We start from the raw sequence: 17002 nt of genomic DNA on the forward strand, positions 1-17002 counted from the left end.
TGGAGATAAGCAGCCGCAGCGAACACACAAACAGTTCCTGGATAGCAGCATTCAGGGTGATGATTGATGACGTTGCTGGGCCTCTCCGATTCTGCTGTCCTCGCTGCTCTGGTGCTCGCAGCTGTTACTGTTAAGGGAGTGGGGGGGGTGCTTGATTGATAATCACCGGATGTATGTTTAAGGGGCTGAGTTTTTGTTAAATAGCGCTGTGGTGTGATTACACCCAGCACTGACTTTGAACCAAAACACCGACTTGTACTTTACTTTTGACTGCAAGCTTATCTTTGCCAAAGTAAACCCTGATTCTCTGTGCGTTACTGGTGATTATTTCCTATCGCAGTTCTGAACGAACGACAAGCCGAGAGACACATTGGTATTTCCATATAATGTTTTTCTTTCACTCTCTTCCATACTGTTAATAAGCCATTCCTTACACAATGTCTCTGGAAGCATCCATGTATCCTGTTTTTCTCATACCATAGAAGGACAGACCATAAAAATCTGAAAGCATTGAAACCCCCTCCTCCCAAAATTGTCACCTAAGTAAATCTGGTAGGCTCAATACTTCAACCATTTCAACTTGACCCTCCACAACCTACTGGGGGAGGGGGAAATTTTCCTAGTGGACACTCTTTCTTGGAGGCCACAGTACAACAGTGCCCAAGAGGAGGTTGTTAACTCCATCATCCTATCCAGACAGTTTGCAGCTCCAGCCCTCATGAGGCAGCAGAGGACACCACCGTTGCAACCAGCCAAAGATCTATCACAACCATTGAGAGATGCTTTGGCAGGCGATGAATGGGGCCAACAGCATAGAGGTGATCTGGCATGGGACTGGCATGGATGAGGAGTAAGGTGTATGTCCCAGCTAGCCAGAGGACTCTAATCCTACAGCAGAGTCTTGAGCAGCAGGACATTTTGGATTTGTAAAAACTCTTCACCTAGTGAAGAGGCAATTTTGGTAGCCAAAGATGAAGAAGGACATAGAGGCTTATGTAGTCAGCCGCCCCATGAAATGAAATGGTTTCCGGGCAAGTCCCCAGGACTGCTACAGCCAGTGGTCAACTCCATGAACCCCTGGGAAGAAATCTCTATGGAGTTTATTGTGGACTTGCCAGACGGTGCTGGGAAACACCTATTACTGACTTGTTTTCCAAACAAACCCATTTTTTTTAATTAAAGAGTTTTACAAAAAGAAAAAAAAGAAAAAAAATTACAAGTATTTCCCCATTCCCCCTTCCTTACCCCCACCCCCACCCCCACCCTGAACTTTCCAGACCAAAATACAGGGTATAACAATTAACAATCATATGCTAAACTAAGCATATATACCATGATGAACTAAGGATTCCTATCCCCCCCTTCACACTTTAACTCCCCTTTTACTTAACTAAACATAAATACTCTTAATTTTTCTATTCATTCATAAGCTATTTGATACTTTTTAGTCCGATATTTGTTTTGAATATAATCAATCCATCTTCTCCATTCCGATATATATCTTTCTTGTGAGTGATCTTTCAAATATGCTGAAATCTTCGCCATTTCTGCCAGATTCGCTACTTTTTTTTTAAACTTTTATTTCATAGTCAATATACATCTTAAACAAAAAATCATATATATTTATGTAGGTCTTTGGTTATTCGGGTCTTCTCCCACGTAAAATTGGAAGTGTCTTGGCGACGTTTCGACGAAGTCTCATTCGTCATCTTCAGGCTGGTGTTCTCAGCCTGAAGATGACAAATGAGACTTCGTCGAAACATCGCCAAGACACTTCCAATTTTACGTGGGAGAAGACCCGAATAACCAAAGACCTACATACAAACACCCGCGAAAACCTGAGAAAGCATATATATTTATCTATCACTTGTACTTTAACTCTCCTTGTTCAAAACAAAATATAACTTTTCTTGCTTAAAGGTAGTTAATCCCAATTAGTTCAACAATAAACAAACAATTTAAAGCCCTTGAAAATATATTGAAAAATCTATAGCCTTGAATTTAACATCCAAAAGGAAATTTCTCCTTTAATCCATTATTTAAAATAATTTTTAGATATAATCCATCCAATCATAACCAAAGGATCATATCCTTGTTCACGTTTATATAACAGTTGAAACCTCCAATCATTTAACATCCAAAAGAAAATTTCTTTTTTAAAAATCCGTTTTTATAACAGTTGAAACACCCAGTCATAAGTAAAGAAAAAAATTTTTTTCAAAACCAAACAAATCATATCCTTAGTAAAAATCTTGAGTACCAATACAATCGTTCACCGTGTTATCCTGCCTAACAAAGAGGAATAAAATTCTTCCACTTCCATTTCCCCCTGGTTTTTTTCCGAGCCTTCTTCTTCCGCTTTATTCCACCATCTTTTATTTTTACAAGCTTTTGTGTATTCAACTGTAATTTTATCTTCCAGTCCTGTGCAGCTCGCAAAGTAATTCCTTTTAAGCAACACACCTCTTTAAATAGGATTAAAAATCCATTTTTGTAGAGAAATTGTAATGTTCCATTTCTAATCCTTCTTGATATCTTGAAAATCCAAGCTTCTCCGATTCACTTCTGACTTCCGCTTGGCTCTGCAAGCTTTGAAGACGCTCTTTTATGAGCGCCCAATCCCTGGTTCTGTAAAAGCCCCAGAACAGCCGAAAAACAGCTGTCTGGAGGCTTGGAACCCTCTCCCCGGGCAAAGGGGAGAGAGAAGAGTCAACAGACAGAGGTAGAGCCCCGCAAGTGCGCTAGGAGAAATCCTGGGGCGCAAAGGGCGAGGGCTCCCTATAGAAGCCTGTCAAGCTGCTCCGGACCAGGGACGACTCCACAAAAGCAGAGCTAGAAGCTGCGACCAAAATCTGCTGAAAATCAATGGGGGGGGGCTTTTAACATCTTTACTTTGATAACAGACAGAGCAAATCAGGAGAAAACAAAAAGGAAAACTTGCAAGTAACACTTTAACTCAGTTTTAAAATGCAGAAAATGGCGCCTGAGGGCGGGAGGAGGAAACTACCAGGGAAAGTGCTTGTTAAGGCTTGTTAACATTTGCAACAGTGATATAGCTACTGGATTACACCCTAAGAGAAAGTTTTAAAGTGGAAGCGTCCATGGAAAGAATTTGGTATTGAGGAAAAGAATTTGGTACTGACTTTAACTAAAATCTGGTTTTTATACTGTGTGGAAAAGAGTTGAATTGTTGTTCTGATAGCTGGATGAATACAAAGTGGCTGAAATATGGCTGACAACAGGGCTGGTGAATCAGCAAATTCCCAAGCCGTGACTGTCCAGGCTTTTCAAGAACTTTTAGACTCTTTTACTTCAGCCCTGTTGAATACAATTGAAAGGGCTTTTTCAAAAAACAGCTTGGGAAAATATAAGCAGTTGTTAGAGGGACAGCAGGAAATTATTCAGAGGAATTTGTTTTTGGAAGATCAAGAGATGGACAGGATTAAGAGACTGGCTGGCACAGTTGAAACAAAGATTTTGGTGGATGTTTCCATTCAAATGACAGAAAAGCAACAAATAGTTTCTTTATTGCAAGCTGACAATTTTTATGCCAACAAATTTTGGCTATATGGACAAAGAAATGGACTGAATGATTATACAAGCAAGAAGAGACGAAATGGGGATTTCAAGTTAGAAAACGTGACCTCAAGAAGAGAGCGAGTATTTCAGAAACATCAACCTCAAATCACCATTTTAAAAGTTTCAAGAATAAAATTGGGGGGACTGTTGAAAGAATTTATAAAAAAAAGGATTGGAAAAAATATAGAAAGAAGAGAAGAACAGAAGATTAAGAAAGATATCTTCCTGTGGATTTTGAAATTGGCATCGGGCAAATATGTGTTTTAATGGTATTAAGAGATTTTTAAAATGTTTAACATAAGGTTATATTATTTTAAAAGATATATGAGATAAATTGTATAAGCTTTTAAGATGCCTAACCCTTTGAAATGAAGAGGATTAATGTTAGTTCAGAATTTTATTGCAAAATGATGATTAGTTTTGGATAGTAAAGGGCTGCTCTCTAAAAAGTTAGAGGTATTAAGACGGTTAATTGAAAATTTGAAAGACATCCTCCTGTAGATTCTGAAATTTATATTTGGTAAATAAGTGTTTCAAAGGTATTAAGAGATTTTTAAAATGCTTAACATAAGACTATATTATTTTAAAAGATATATGAGATAAAATGTGTAAGATTTTAAGATGAAAATTTTTTCTTTCTTTTTTTTCTTTCTTTTCTCTCTTTGAAGGAAGAGGATTAATGTTAAACTCAGAATTTCACTAGGGAGTAATGTTCAAAAAGAATGATGTTCGAGGGTATAGAAATGGAATTTATTCATGATTTTTACTGTTTGTAAGACTGCTAAAGTATCGGATTATACATCAAGAAAAAAAATTTATAAGTAGGAAGAATGAATTTAATTTAATTGGTTTTGAGAATTTATAAAAGGGAGGTTGATGAATTGGAGCAAGGGAGTTAAAGAACATGTGGGAGTTTTGAACTTTATAATTTGTTAGTTTATTTTAGCATATGTTTGTTAGATGCTATACCCTATTTTTGCTCTGGGAAGTCAGGGGTGGGTGGGGAGGGTGGGATAAGGGATGGGGGGGAAAGTGGTGAATAGAGAAATGTTTTAGCAGAAGAAAGTACCGTATTTTCTGGCGTATAAGACGACTGGGCGTATAAGACGACCCCCAACTTTTCCTGTTAAAATATAGGGTTTGGGCTATACTCGCCATATAAGACTACCCCTCTTCCAATGCACACCAAATAAAAATTAAAAAACATCAACTGGTTCACCCACAATGTAAAAGCAGCTGTGCTAGTCCCAAAATGGCCCCTGCAACAAGCAGGAACCTCACACAGCCACAAAAAGCCCCCCAAAAAACTTTCACACTCTACACACACACAACACAACTGGCTCACCCACAATGTAAAAGCAGCTGTGCTAGACCCAAAATGGCCCCTGCAACAAGCAGGAACCTCACACAGCCACAAAAAGCCCCCCAAAAAAACTTTCACACTCTAAACACACACAACACAACACAACTGGCTCACCCACAATGTAAAAGCAGCTGTGCTAGACCTAGAATGGCCCCTGCAACAAGCAGGAACCTCACACAGCCACAAAAAGTCCAAAAAACCAACTTTCACACTTTACACACACAAAATTCCACATACAGCTTTGTGAGATTTTGTGTGTTTGTGTAGTTAGAGTGAAACACTACAGAAACACACTAAATCTCAGAAAGCTGCACAAATATTATTTTATTTTATTTTATTTTTATTTTTATATGAAAGCTAAATTTAAAACTTCCTAAACTTTAAATGGCTAGGTCTAAAAAAGAACAACTAAAAAAAAACCCAATTGACTATTTTTTTTAAAGCTCCCAAAGGGGAAAAAAACTTACCCAATAGAACAGGGGTCTCTAACCTTGGCAACTTTAAGACTTGTAGACTTCAACTCCCAGAATTCCTCAGCCAGCTTTGCTTTGCTGGCTGAGGAATTCTGGGAGTTGAAGTCCACAACTCCCTGCTTGCTTGATTGCTGATTGCTGATGGAATAGATTCAGGCAAGCGAAGCAAGGCAAGCCTTGGGACTAGCAGCTGAGGTAAGCAAGCTGGAGGGGGAAAACTTTTTATCTTTTACATGGCTCTGGCCATCCCAGCTGAGTTGCAGGGAACTCAGGTGGGATGGGATCGACCGTCAGAGCTGGGACCGTCAGAGCCATGGTTCTGGCGATCCCAGCTGAGTTCCCTGCAACTCAGCTGGGATCCTCAGAGCTTGGATCGTCAGAGTAAAAGGGAAAAAACTTTTTTCCTTTTACATGGTTTCTGGCGATCCCAGCTGAGTTGCAGGGAACTCAGCTGGGATCCTCAGAGCTGGGATCGTCAGAGTAAAAGGGAAAAGACTTTTTTTCTTTTACATGGTTTCTGGCGATCCCAGCTGAGTTGCAGGGAACTCAGCTGGGATCCTCAGAGCTGGGATCGTCAGAGTAAAAGGGAAAAAACTTTTTTCTTTTACATGGTTTCTGGCGATTCCCTGAGTTGCAGGGAACTCAGCTGGGATCGTCAGAGCTGGGATCGACTGTCAGAGCTGGGACCGTCAGAGCCATGGTTCTGGCGATCCCAGCTGAGTTGCAGGGAACTCAGCTGGGATCGTCAGAGCTGGGATCGCCAGAGCTGGGATCGCCAGAGCCATTTAAGGCTCGTCTGAGCCTTTCGGGCTGGTCTGCCTGGTTACAGGAGAACGACACCTGGCGTATAAGACGACCCCCGACTTTTGAGAAGATTTTCATGTGTTAAAAAGTCGTCTTATACGCCGGAAAATACGGTATATTCTATGAGTAGAATACAGGAGTTGCTCAGACACTAAAGGAGGAAAACATTTCACAGTAAAGAAGTTAGAAAGGAGAGAGGAGGAGGGGGTAGGAAGAGGAGAGGAAGGGTGAGGAATGGAAGAAAGGAGAGGAGGAAAGAAAGGGAAGGGGACAGGAGTAGGAGTGAAGGCGAGAAGGGGGGAAAGAAGAGAGAAGTGGGGGAAAGGGAAAGGAAGTAGGATGAGGTGGGAGAGGAGGCAGGAGAAAGTAGGAGAGAAGAGGAGGGAGGGAAGGGAAAGAAAGGAGGAGGAGGAGAAGGTTTGTTGTGGAATGAGGGAAGAAAGAGAAGAAGAGCAACTCCGAATGTAATTAAAATGTCTTATTTTAACGCTTTCTTTAAGGGAAACATGTATATGTAGGATTTCTTATGTATAAGAAAATGTACAATTTCTATTATGTGGGGAAGGAGAAAGGGTGGGGGGGAGAAAATTGTTTGTATTTCTTATAAAACTTTTCAATAAAAAAAAAATCCAAACTTCTCCCAGCATTTTTCCTCTCATCTGCGTCAAAATCTCTGGATAGATCTCTCTCCATATCTCCGGATTAACCTCCTTCAAGCCCATCAGTTTATTCATTGTTTGAAAAACATCCTTTCCATGTTCCTCAGGCGCTTTTTGTTCTTCCTCCTCTTTCAACATTGCAACTTTATTAGCAATTTGAGTAATAAACTTCTCAAGAAGTACACATTAGAAAACAGCATATAATAGAATATCCAAAATTAGGAGTCTTATTTGCTTCATTGATACAGCAAAGTAAAAAAGGAGTAGCTCTGTATATTAAAGAAAAATTAGAACTTAAACTACTTTTTGAGGATGAAGAAGGTAGGATTCTGATGGTGGAAAGAAAATGAACTTTAAACAAATACTTTTGATAGCGGTATATGCACCAAATGAAAAACAAGAAGAATTTTATGGGAAATTACACAGGAAATTTTTAGAATTGGACTATGAATATATATATATATAATGGGTGATTTCAATGCTGTAATGGATTTGGATTTGGACTATAAAACAATGAAGACAAACAAAAAATCTAGAAAAATACTGCCGAAATCCTTTTTTACAATGATAGAAGAATTGAGTATTCAAGATATTTGGAGACAAAAACATATGAAAGAAAAACAATAAACCTTTTATTCAAATAGATATTTATCATGGTCAAGGATAGATATGATTTGGATGTCAACAGATCTTATAGATAATATACAAGAAGTAAATATTTGCTCAAATATTTGGGTGGATCATAATCCAATGACAGTAATATGGAAAGGACAAAAGAAAAAGACAAGATGGACTTTGAATGCAACAATATTAAATGAAAAGGACTTTCAACAGTTTATAGAAAAGAATTAGAGTTTTTCTTTAAAGCAAATAAAAACATCACTTCAAAATGTATGGGACATGATGAAAGCCTATATTAGGAGTCTGGCAATAACGTATTTGGGAAAAAAGAATAAAAGGAAAAGACAAAAACAGAAAGAATTGGAAGAGGATTATAAGAGTTTAGAGAAAGAGCTCCAAAAAGATATTCAAAATAAAACAATTAAGAAGCTAATGGAATTGAAAAAACATGAAATAAATTTAAATGAACAAGAATTTTTAGCAAATAAAGTAAGAGCATTAAAACAGAACTTCTTTGAAAATGCAAATAAACCAGGAAGATGGTTAGCATACAACGTAAAAAAAGAAAAGAAGAAAATAATAAAACACTTACAAGATGAAGAGGGGAACCTACACTATAGAAATGAAGAAAAGAAGATAATAATTCAAAAATATTATGAAAAACTTTATTACCAAGAGGAAATTTTGGAGGAAGAGATAGCAAAATATTTAGAAAAATCAGATTTACCTAAAATAACTGAACAATACAAGGGAATGTTAGAAGAAAAAATAACAATGATGGAATTAACAGAAGCGATTAAAGGACAAAAAAATGGGAAAGCACCAGGCCCGGATGGTCTACCAGTGGAACTATATAAAACATTACAAGAAGTGATGAGCAACATAATGCTGGAATTATTTAATGAACTTCTAATGAAGGCAAGAATGCCAAACTCATGGAGGGAGGCTTACGTAACACTTATATCTAAAGAAGATGCAGATCTACAACTGATAAAAAACTACAGACCGATTTCGGTCTGTAATGATAGAACAATTGCAGATAATGGATTTTGGGGAGAGAGTTATAAATACTATAAAAACAATTTATGATAGACAATCTGCTAAGATAATGATGAATGGAGAAATGACAGAAAATGTTACTATTATGAAGGGTACAAGACAAGGATGTTCTTTATCCCCATTGTTGTTTATTTTGACTTTAGAAGTCTTAAATAGAAGTATGAGGTGGAATGAAGAGATAAAAGGGATGAAAATTAAAAAAGAAGACTACAAATTGCAAGCTTTTGCAGACAACTTAGTATTTATCTTAGAAGAACCTCAAATAACAGGCCCTAAATTATTAGAACAAATAGAGAGTTATGGAAAGGTGTCTGGCCTAAAAATAAACAAAGAAAAAACAAAAATCTTGGTGAAAAATATGACAGAAAAACAAAAAAAGAGAGATAAAAGAGAAATTAGATATACAAGTTGCTAAAAAAGTTAAATATTTAGGAGTATACTTAACGTCAAGATCTGCAACAATAAAAGAAGATAATTATTATAAATTAAAAGATCAAATTGAGAAAGACTTGGAGAAATGGAAAAACCTTCAATTGTCATTTATGGGAAGTATTGCAATAATAAAGATGAACATATTACTAAGACTATTATTTCTATTCCAGACAGTACCGATAAAAATTGAAAAGACTTATTTTCAACACCGTAATAAGATAATAAGGAAATTTATATGGCAAGGGAAAAAAGCAAGAATAAGTATAAAAATGTTACAGGATACGAGATTACATGGAGAATTTGGACTGCCGAATTGGGAATTATATTACCAGGCAGCAGCATTGATGTGGATGAAGGAATGGGTTGAATTAAGAAATATAAGATTATTAACATTAGCAGGCCATGATTTACAATTGGGATGGCATGCATTCTTATGGTATGGTAGAAGTAAGATACGTACATACTTTCATAGACATTATATAAGGAACGCATTGTTATTGGTATGGGAGAAAGTTAGAGAGAAATACTATGTGAAAATACCAACTTGTTTATCAACAATGGAAGCTTTAATACACCCAAATATTTTTAATTTTAGAAACATTGTTAGATACAAGGAGTTATTAACAGATAAGGGGGAACTGAAGGGGAAATGAGAAGTGGAAGAACAGGGGATTGAGATGGATTGGTATATGTACATGCAAATACAAACAAGATATGAAAAAGATGCTAAATTACATGGTTTTTACTTAGAAAAGACAGTTGGATAGGATACTCACAGGAACAGAGGACAAATTAATTTTAAAAAATTATAATTTTTTACTTGGGATTGAGTTAAAGGAAGAACAAGTAAAAGAAACAATGATAGCTTGGGCAAAGAATTTTGGATATTCAATTGATTTAGATAAATGGCAACAGTTATGGGAAAGGAATTATAAACTAACAGTGTCCACTGCATATAAAGAAAACCAATATAAAATGTTTTACAGATGGCATATGCCCCCAGAGAAACTGGCAAAAATGTTTAAACGGGCCTGGTGGCTCAGCAGACTAATAGCATTGTGATTAACACCAGCTGTCTGCAATTACTGTAAGTTCAAATCTCACCAGGCTCAAGGTTGACTCAGCCTTCCATCCTTTCTAAGGTAGGTAAATTGAGGACCCAGTTTGTGGGGGCAATAAGCTGACTTTGTATAAATATACAAAAGTATGAAGGCTATTGCTTAACGCATTGTAAGCTGCCCTGAGTCTCCGGAGAAGGCATATAAATCAAAAAAAAAATTTTTTTTTAAATTACTAAAATAAATTATAAATCTTAATTATTAAATTAAGAAAATATTTATTTGATTATACATGTATATATACAGCTGCAAGGTTTTTCTTTTGCACAAAATTGGAAAGCAGAAAATATACCTTTGGAAGGAGAACTAATTAAAAAAATTTTAGACTGTGCAGAAATGAATAGATTAACTTTGATGATCAAAGAAAGAGAGGATTTAGATTATTTTAACATATGGGATCAATTTTACGATTGGTTAGAAAAGAGATATAGATAAGCAAATTAATAGTTATGTAAGAAAATGGTATAACTAGAATACTGTACTGAAATGCTTTAATAGATTTGGTAAAAATGAAGACAGAAGAAACAACAAAAAGATGAAGCCATGCAGAAAACACCGAGCTGTCACATGGAAGGAATGACTGATGTATTAAATGTTCGTTTGTGTAATATATGTGTGTGTGTGTGTGTGTGTATGTATATGTATATTATATACATATACATATACATATACATATACATATACATATACATATACATATACATATGTATATCTCCAAAACCTTTCTTGCAGGGAAGAGCATTTTTCAGCCCTTTGCTCAGAGCCAATCCTGCCCATCCAATGCTTCTGGAGCAGATGGAGACTCAGCCATCCTCTAAGGGAAGGGAGAATTTCAGATCAACAACCAGCCTTCCATTTTTCAGGGTCTTTCCAGCAACCAAGCCTCTTGGACTTGGGGTGCACTCAGTGCCTAATTAGTTTTCAGACAATGGAGAAATTGATGCTGAGGAAGTTAAGGCAGCCCATGGGATTCTCTGACTTACATGGCTCACTTATGGGAGGGACACCAGCAACTTGCCTGATGGAGCAATGAGCTGGGACCTATGTAGAGACTATTTGTTTTATTGTGGCTCCTGGAATGACTGAGACCATGGTCCTACAACTAGCCTGGTTGAAGAAATGGAATCCCTAAGTAGATTGGGACAGCAACAAGTGGCGACTTAGGCAGAAAGTGACTAGTTAGCAGGAGCCAGTGAAAATGCCAAATGCCAGGCACAAATTGAAAGCTAGGAAAGTGAAAGTGGAGTCAATGAATACACTAAAAGGGAGCGAGGATTTAAAGCCACTCATTCCATTTGAGTACTGTGATCTAGCAGAGGCATTCATTGAAAGGGAATCAGACATGCTCCTGTCCCCATCACCCACACACTCTGCTATTGAAATCCTGCTGGGGCTAAATTACCCAAGCTGATGGTGTATTCCATGACACCAAGGAAGATGGAGGAACTTCAGGGGTTCATAGACAAAAACTTAGCAGGGGATTTATCCAGCCTGCAAAGTCAAGGATGGCTGCCCCTGTACTTTTCAAAGAGAAGATGGGTATCTCAGATTATGCATGGATTACAGGGGATTAAATTGCATCTCTGTTTTAGAATATGTATCCCCTCCCCCTCATGAAGGACATGTTGGGCTACCTAGCCAAGTGGAAGATCTTTATTAAGATGGACTTGAGGGAAGCCTATCACTGAATGAGGATTAAAGAGGAGGATGAGTGAAAAACTGCATTCAACTGCCCTCTGGGTTGCTACAAATTTCAGGAAATGCCATTTGGTCCTGTATGAACACCTGTATAAAGGGGTGCTGGTATACCCAAATGACAACCTAATTTATACCGAGACCATGGAAGAGCAAATCAGGCTAGTGAGACCAGTACTTGAGAAGTTGTGCAAAGCCTAGCTATATGCAAAGCTATCTAAATGTGATTTCCATAAGACCAGTCTAGACTATCTAGGATATCGCATCCCCAAGGATTGGGTGGAAATGGACACGGCCAAGATGAGAGTAATCCTGGAGTGGGAGGCCCTTCAAATCAGGAGACAGTTACAGAGCTGCCTGGGATTCATGAACTTTTACCAGCAGTTCATCCCCACATTTGCCCAGATAGCCTTGCCCATCATCAACTTGCTCAAGATGGGAGGGGGAGTAAAGCCCAAACTGAGTCAGTCACTAAATTGATCCATTGAATGCCAGTGGGCCTTTGAAAAGCTGAAGCGGCTCTGCTGCTGAGCCAGCCTTGAAGCACCCAAACACAGATGAGCCTATCCCCTGAGACAGCAGCTGAGCTGGTGTTAATTGGCTGAGTGAGGGCCACACAGGCCCTTTGTAATATTTGAAACATAATTTTTGTAGTAGTATTGCACAGGCTAACTAAAATGGGGTGTCTTGTACTTTAAATTTGCTTTTTCAAATGTATTGCTAGTAATTTGCCATAAGCCTTAACCTTCAGAAAAGCCTCTCTTTCAGAAAACAGTGCTGGCAATAAAGCATTCAATACAATGGTAGATAACAGTTTCATTTTTAGCTGTTCTCAAGCTTCCATGAACAAAGCAAATATTTAAGCTCAATCTTGGGAAGCACTGAGAATGTATCTTACCTATATCCATTTTGATGTTTTTTCTTTGTAAATGGTTTTGTCAGGGTAAATGTCTAATTCTCCCAGGCAGGGGGCTGGCACCTCCCCATATCCCATCATACCCACTTACCTCAGACTCCTCCCCTGGTGTATAAAAGGGTCCTACACGTGGGCATCCAGCAGTTCCAGATGTGTACCTGCAAAGACAAGTCAGAGGTCAGGGACCTTTACCCTGAATTGGGCCTAGGAGGACTCCAGGCGTAGAATAAAGAATCAATGAAGAGATACCATTGTCTCCTGTGAGTTATTGGGTTAGATCCATCCAGCATTAACAAATTGGCAGCAGAGGATGGTTGCCCATAACTCTAAAGAATGACCGAACAAGCCGCTTACTCTGGTAAGAAGAGCAGAGTAAACACCAGGGCATTCACCAAGAGGATGGCTGCTCAACTGACACCCAAAGGTGCCATGCCAAGAGCCACCCCAGCTGAAAGTGGACAGGACATCGAGCCAGGCCCATTCCTCTGTAAAGAGAGACCACGGGAGGAAGCAGATGATCATGAAAGAGAAGAGCCATGAGAAGAAGACGAACTGAGAATGGCCCTGCTGAAAATGATGGAAGCGCCCATCAGCAATGGAGAGCTCATCACGAAACTCCAAGGCCTCCTAGAAACCCATGGAGCAGCGATGACACCCAAGAACAGACCCAAGAAGACACCAGCCCAGTAAGGGATAAGGGATTCCCTCGCAGAGGCCCTGGACATAGAGGGGCTCATTTTCGTGCCAATTTCCCGGTGGCCATCTTGGAATGGCCAGCAACCAATGGGAAGCCAGGATTTAAACCTAATGGCGCGAAACCACCAAGACCCCAAAACAAATGGGGAGCATCCAGAAAACAACTGCAATAGACAAATCCAAGTAAATCAGAACTTGCCTAGCATGCTCGAGATAGAGAAAGCAATAGAGACTCTAGCGGCAGCCTTTGGCTCCACATTCAAGCCTCCCGCACCAACAGCAAGCTGCAAGGAAAACCTTGAAGGCCAAGAAGGCACCAGAGTGACCACCGGCTACGAGACACCAACCCTATCACTACAAAAGGGGCCAACGTGCTTCCACGACGAACAAGAAACCCCAACCGCCTATGGAGCAGAACAAAGGCAGGACTCGAACTCACCACCTACCTCACTAACTACGAGGGATCCAAGAGAAGAAAGACATGCCAGCTACTTACCTGCTCCACGACCCCCACCAGGCTTCTCCAACTGACCAGGGGCCAGCACATCCGGATCAGGACCAGCCATCGCTGCCATCGCCGCCGCCGCCGTGCCACCGATCCTCAAAAGTCCTTGACTTAAGACTGCTTCGATCCCGAGCCTCCAGCCATTCTTCACCGGGGACTACACAGCCCAGCAGCGACTTCCAGGGTCCTACGATGCATCCAGACCCACCAGGGGTGAGTCAAGCGCTCCACCAGCAGGCCTAGGCCTAGGCCTGAGACCTGCAGCCATGAGCTCCTCTCCGGACGGCCTCCAGCATGAAATGGGCCTCGCACATGCCCAGACGCCACCTGCAGGAAGAGAAGGGAGGAACATAGAGATAAGTCAGTACAGAATAGCATCTACCATTCCCATGCCATATTGTGAGTTCCCTCGCTCACAAAACCATGGACAGCTACCCTCTGTAAGTAACCATTCTAACAATTCTGGGGCTTTACCTGTCAACTTTCCCAAACTGCAAATAGATGGAAAAAATCTTCTAGAGTGGAGTCAACAGCTGCAGATAGTTTTTATGAAAGAAAACTTACTTTTCCTAATATCAGATCCACCCCAAAACCCTGGACTTTTGAAATTGGCTGTAACCACCACAGGGCTTTTTGTATTTTGTTAACCAGTATTTCTCCAACTATGTACCCAAGCATAGGGAATCACATGACAGTGCATGAAGTGATACAAAAACTTTATAACCTTTTTTACAGCAGAAGTAGAGCAACCACAACTAGGATTTCCAGAGAATTCCATTCTGCCAGACTTAGACCAGGGGTCCCCATGAGTGAACACCTGTTAAAACTTAACGCAACCAGGACTGAATTAATACATAGGGGTGAAGCAATCACTGAGGAGAGTATGATGAGTATAGTCATAAACTCTTTAGACAGTAGCTGGGACACCTTTGTGATGCAATTGGACAGCCTCAGTCTAGAACACTTAACATTAGACACACTCACTAACCACCTTATTGCAGAGGATAATTTAAGGAGGGACCGCCACATGTCAAGAAGGGACCCCAGACCCACCAAAAGGGTTGAGTTCCAGGACAGGGGAAAGGTTGCCCCAGAGTGTTTCTCCTGTGGGTCCAGGAATCATTTAAGGAGGGATTGCCCCAGAGGTGATAGGGACAGGGGATATAGAGAGAGATGGTCACCAGACCGCAGACATTTCAGGGAACGGGGACGTGGGTGGTCACCCAACCCTAGAAAAAGCAGTGAACACAGGGATGCTTCCAGAGATAGCAACCCAGGGACTATGTACAGCTTCAGGCATGGTAAAGCAGACCCCAAGCAGGGGACAGATGAGAACATGTGGCTTCTGGATTCAGGAGCCATTAATCATACAACACACAACCCCAATCTATTCACCTCCCTCGTAGAGACAGACTTCAAGATCAGAATGGCTAACCAGAGCACAGCCAAGGTCATAGGGAGAGGGAATGTACATATACCAGGGGTTGGGAAAATAGAGGGGGTACTGTACATACCAGAAATACCCCACAATGTCTTAGCCATCGCAAAGCTCACAACAGACACAGACACAGAGGTAACATTCAAGGAAGGCAGGGTACAGATACTCAACCAAGGAAAAAGGGTTGGCAAGGTAACCACACATGATGGATTACCGTACTTTACACCCAGTGAGAACAGCGAGGGAAGTATAAACACAAGCATCACCCATGAGCAGGAGGGAGACACTGAAACTAGAGGGGGACCCCAGGAGGAAACAAACACTGTGTCACCAGGCAAAACAAGGTATCCGTGGAAAACCCACAACAATTGTGCCCACCTCCTTCACTAGGACATGATTTACTTACTGACATCTGGGCCGAACCAACATACCCCATAGTCATACATGAAGACAACAAGGCAGCTATAGAAATATCAAAAGCAGATGCCGTGGGACAGAGATCAAGGCACATAGACATAAAATATAAACACGTTAGGCAATTCTCAGAAATGGGGTTCATTAAAGCCATATACTGTGACACTGAACAACAAACAGCAGACATACTCACAAAGCCACTACCTCAAAAACAACACGCATATCTCACATTAAAAATATGTGTATATATGTAGATCATGTGTTTTATGTACCTAACATGTATGTTCACAGATATCATATGTCCGCCGTTAATTAGACATTTAGAGGGGGATTTGTCAGGGTAAATGTCTAATTCTCCCAGGCAGGGGGCTGGCACCTCCCCATATCCCATCATACCCACTTACCTCAGACTCCTCCCCTGGTGTATAAAAGGGTCCTACACGTGGGCATCCAGCAGTTCCAGATGTGTACCTGCAAAGACAAGTCAGAGGTCAGTGACCTTTACCCTGAATTGGGCCTAGGAGGACTCCAGGCCTAGAATAAAGAATCAATGAAGAGATACCATTGTCTCCTATGAGTTATTGGGTTAGATCCATCCAGCATTAACATGTTTCTTTTACTTTTACTTAGAATACAATTATCTTTTCTATGGCATATTATTGGATGCTTTAATTTGTGTGATGTAACTGGACAGATGACTATTTCTAAACCAATCAAATTTTTATTTGAAGTTCTTTCTTGTTCTAACTGTAAAAGTAAATGTAAGCCATTTATCTTGATTCTCCTTTTTTATATGAAGACCCCACTTTTATCAGAGTAATAAACTGCTTTTAAACAATCTTCTGATTCAGTTATTTATTGGAAAAGGTAAAGCTGAGGCAGAACCTAGAGCCAGATTTGGCCATCATCAGTCAAGCAAAGACACTTGGAAATACTGTTGGGTCATGGAGGCCTTTCCATTCTCCTGTACAGTGCAGAAGTCATGATTAAAACGTAGATGAATCATGCATTATTAGCATGTGGAGAAATGAATGGATTTCCAGTCATTTTAAAAGCTTCCCCAGTGCAGAGTAATCCAAGACTTCCTTATTACCACAAAATCAAGAGCCACTCTTGGAGGAAGCCTGGAGGAAGCCAATAACTCTGTTATCTCCATGAAGCCAAACTGAAAGAGAACAGCAAATACATAGCTATTATGCCTTTGGCAGCAACAGCCAACCCTGAACCCAA

General features: G+C 40.0%; 1 long non-coding RNA gene across 2 annotated transcripts; it reads right to left on the bottom strand.

Moving 5' to 3' along the window:
* Nucleotides 1–1761: 1761 nt before the first annotated feature.
* On the bottom strand, nucleotides 1762–17002 carry LOC117660718 (uncharacterized). Of its 2 annotated transcripts, none has more exons than XR_009622414.2 (5): nucleotides 16866–17002; nucleotides 16177–16243; nucleotides 13912–14247; nucleotides 12811–12877; nucleotides 1762–2852 (listed from the first exon to the last, which is right to left on the bottom strand). It is a non-coding gene; the product is annotated as an uncharacterized LOC117660718 (long non-coding RNA). The 2 variants fall into 2 exon arrangements; XR_004589773.3 differs by having other exon boundaries at nucleotides 1762–2855.

This window comes from Pantherophis guttatus, chromosome 8 (assembly GCF_059756535.1).
Source record: "Pantherophis guttatus breed Tessera chromosome 8, ASM5975653v1, whole genome shotgun sequence".
Lineage (NCBI taxonomy): Eukaryota > Metazoa > Chordata > Lepidosauria > Squamata > Colubridae > Pantherophis > Pantherophis guttatus.